Source organism: Manihot esculenta, chromosome 18 (assembly GCF_001659605.2).
Source record: "Manihot esculenta cultivar AM560-2 chromosome 18, M.esculenta_v8, whole genome shotgun sequence".
Classification (NCBI taxonomy): Eukaryota; Viridiplantae; Streptophyta; class Magnoliopsida; order Malpighiales; family Euphorbiaceae; genus Manihot; species Manihot esculenta.
Genome location: NC_035178.2, coordinates 12,834,739 through 12,839,066, shown reverse-complemented (window position 1 = coordinate 12,839,066; position 4,328 = coordinate 12,834,739).

The following is a 4,328-nucleotide window of genomic DNA, read 5'->3' as shown; positions in this document are numbered from 1 at the left end:
AAGCCATAATATGGGTGTTAGTCTTGCTAAACAAGGCATTCAATGCTAGGCGACAAGGCAAGTTCCACCAGGCCATAATCCGGGTATTAGTCCCGCTAAACCAAGCATTCTATACCAGGCCACTAGATGCTAGTCCCTTTTCACGAAATGTTTCTATGGCATTTTATATCAGGCCACGAGACGGGTTCTGCCAGGCCACGTGATGGGTGTTAGTCCCGCTTCACAAAAAGTTCTAAAAGCATTTTATACCAGGCCACGAGACGGGTATCCACCAGGCCATGCAATCGGGTGTTAGTCCTGCTTCATAGAAAGTTTCTAAGGCATTTTATGCCAAGCCGCGAGGTGGGTATTCACTAGGCCACGCAATCGGGTGTTAGACTCACTTCACAAAAAGTTTCTAAGGCATTCTATACCAGGCCACAAGGCGGGTATTCGCCAGGCCATGCAACTGGTTTTTAGTTCCGCTTCACAAAAAGTTTCTAAGGCATTTTATGCCAGGCCATAAAGCGGAAAACCGTTAGGTGAGTCTTCGGGTGCTAGTCCCAAAAGACAAGTTTTTGCCAAAAGTGCCACAAGGCGAGTAACTGCCAGGTGAGTCTTCGGGTGCTAGTCTCGAAAGATAAGTTTTTGCTAAAAAAGCACCACAAGGCAGGTAACTGCCAGGCGAGTCTTCGGATATTAGTTCCAAAAGACAAAATCAAGTTTCTACTAAAAAGTACCACGAGGCGGATAACTTCTAGGCGAGTCTTCGGGCGTTAGTCATAAAAGACAAAATTAAGTTTCTGCCAAAAAGTGCCACAAAGTGGGTTTTTGCTAGGCTAAACGACCAGGTGTCGGTCTCGACTGAGTGTTAGTTCAGTTTATTATTTTTTCTAATTTATTCCACAGCCACGAGGTGGGTGTTCGCCAGGCGAGTCACAAGACAAGTGTTAAATCCCATTAAAAAACTTATGTTATTTTATGATTAGGGGCAGGCAGAACAACACGAGTGTGGAAAGTCAATCTAGATATGCCACGTGCCCAAGATCTTGAAGATAACTGTCACCTTCGAATCTAAAGAATCGAAGACCAACGGAGGACCTCTGATGTAACACAACAATCGTCCAAAGTAAACTATGAGCTGTCACCATAAGACAGGTGATGAGTTGTAAAACTCACCACTTTTACTTGGATTTTGATTTTGAATAGGTTTAGAGCTGAAAGTGTAAAAAAGAACTAGTAGAGGCTGTTTTAGACCGGAAGGTTTTATCTTGCCCAAGACTGTGACCCAAACTCGACGGATAGACAAGAGAGTTTTTATTTTGTCAGCTGTATAGAATTCAAATTATTTCAGATAGCTGTAAATACGATCAGATCAAGGATTATGATAACAACCATAGAAGGATTTGTTGATTTATTTTCTTTCTTTTTAAATTTTAAATATTTTTTTTATTTTTTTTATTTGAAAAACCTATATAAAGGCTATTTTAGAAGTTGGAAATATATTTTCTCATCTCTCAATTCACCTCTTATTTTCATCTTTCGGTCCCTCCAGCCGAACTCTTCTTCTCTTTTTCTACATTTTATTTTTCTGCATTTTTGTTATGGTCCTCAGTGGCTAAATACTCTCTTTCAGTTGAAAATTATAGTTGAGGTTTTATTTAAGTGGCGAGATCTAATATTATTTTCTCTTCATCTTAATTTCTATTTTTATTTTTTTTCTGTTTTCAAGAAACACCACCATTATTGTTCTCTTCTTAGGAATTCAAGAGACCTATTGAGTATCCTAATTAAACAACATATTACTAATTAATTCAAGTAAATAAATAATTATTTAATTGGATTAATACAAGTAGCAATTAACATATTTATTTATATTAAGAAATTGACTGATTTAATTTAAATAATTCCATTGTAATTGTTAATTAAGTTTGGATTTTTATTTTCTTAAAGCAATTAATTAATTAAATCTATATGCTTATTAGAGTTATTAATTAATTAAAAATTAATTTAGCATTTTGTAAATTAATTTAATTTTAAAGCAAAATTGATAAAATTCACTTGTTTAAACATTATAACCAAATAATAGAAAATTAAATGAATTACTTTTTGAATCAATGATTAATCGTTAAACCTCTCAACTTTGATTATCTTCGGCTGAAGTTTTAAATTAATTATTTATTCCATCATCCTATCATACTTATTTTATTTCTTTTTAATTTTTTTAAATTAAAATTGAAATTTCCTTCTTCTATTTTTCATTTTAAATAATTCTTCATTTTTTTTTTCGCTTAGCATTTAAATTAAATAAATTTAAAGTATCTGTGAAATTGATACTTAATTACCTTTTCTATAAAAATTATTGTAGTAGAAAAGGGAAATTAATTTTAATTGACGAATTCAATATCTATCAATAGAGCACATGGTAAGGGTCTGATAAGCCGATACACGATTTTACTAATAGAAAGAAAGACCCGGTGTAATACCCGGCTAGACCCCGGCATCAGAATTCCTATCTTCCGGCGGAATCTCCGTAGGAATCCGGAATTCATCGGATGTCGGAAGCCTTTTAGAAGGGTAAAATAAAGGTTTTCTAAAATTTTTTACATGTTTTCATGGTTTGATCAAGAAAGAAAATTGAGTTTTGAAAGAAAAGAAAGTTTTGAAGGGAAATGCCAGGTTCGGCTGCCAAACCTCATGTTCGGCCGCCGAAGGTGGCTCCCTTTTGCTGCCGCCGAACCCCAAGTTCGGCTGCTGAACATGGTGGAGTTGTGGAAGCACCTTTGGCCTCCGAAGGTGGTCTGGCCAACCATCTATAAAAGGCCCCATATCCAAAAAGGGGCGAGTTTTCTCTCTCCTTTTTTGGGCTAAGGTGAGTTCTTGACCCTCCATGGTTGATTTTATGTTTTTCTTCAAATCTCCCAGAGTTTTTATGAGTTTTTATCGTGTTTTGAAGATTTTAAGCTAAGATCAAGGTTTTAGAAGCTTGGAGACCTTCGGAGTTCATTTTCTCCACATTTTCAAGTTTGGGATCGCATCTCCTCTCGATCTTTAAGAGGTAAGTGTGGATCCTCCTCTTCTTTCATGTTTTAAGTAAGTTTTAAGAAGGGGTTAAGGGTTTTAATGCATGTTTAGAGTAGATCTAAAATGTTGGGGTTTATATACCCTTTATGTTAAATGTATGCTTAATGTGATATTTGTTGGGGTATAGGCTAGTTTTAAGCCCTTAAATGCTTGAAAATGTGTTTATGCATACTTTTGTGTGAGTTGGTATGAATTGGGAGGCTTTGGGGTGGCTGGTGTGCATGTGAGGCTCGGGTTCTGCCATTCTGGAGAACTCAGGTTCGGCTGCCGAAGCCATGTTCGGCCGCTGAACCTGCCAGGGAAGGCAATTTAGGCTGCCTAAACTCGCCCCCGAAAGTTTGGACTTTCGGCGATGGAGGAGAGTTTTGGCCGCCGAACTTGCCCCCGAAAGTGGGTGACTTTCAGCTCTGGAAGAACTTTCGGCCGCCGAACCCTGCCCCCGAAAGTGCCTGACTTTCGGCTCTTGAGGAATTTTCGGCCGCCGAACCTGCCACCGAAAGTGCCCTGTCCAGCCTTCCTTTGCATGTTTTCTATGAATATTTTTGTGATGTTTTAGGGGGTTTTTGGGGAGATGTTTAGAGTTATGTTAGAGTATGTTTGGTCCCTCATTTGAGTCCACCTGTGTAGGATCGGACCTGAGAGACCGAGGAGGTCAGCAGTGAGCTAGCTGCTACAGAGTCAGTAAAGCGTCAGCCAGAGGTGAGTAGAACACGACACTTTTATTTTAAAGCAAATAAACTTTTAAGCATGTTCATGCATCATGATTGCCATGTTTATAGGTTGTTGCATTAGAATCTACGAATATGACGCATTGCATTATTCATTGTTGATGTGGATGGTTATTGGATGATTCATTAGCCCTCGATGTGATATGATATGTTATGAGATGGAAAGACCAGGTGTGGCCGTATCGCCCCTGGCAATATGTAAATGTAAGAGAAGACCAGGTGTGGCCGTGTCGCCCCTGGCAATATGTAAGAGAAGACCAGGTGTGGCCATATCGCCCCTGGCATAGTTGGACATGTTATGATATGTTTAAGAGGAAGTCCTGAGGAGCTCCGTCGAGGGCCGGGCATTTATTTGATATGTAAAGGGCTATTGGTGATAATACCATCTTAAGGTGATTTACTTGTGTTGTGATGCATTTCATGATGGCATACCTTTATAAACTGTTTTATTGTTCTGCTCAGTGGGCTTTAGTAGCTCACCCCTTCCCTTAACCCCCAGGTTTGCAGGACCAGAGGTAGCACAGGGAGTCAGCAAGG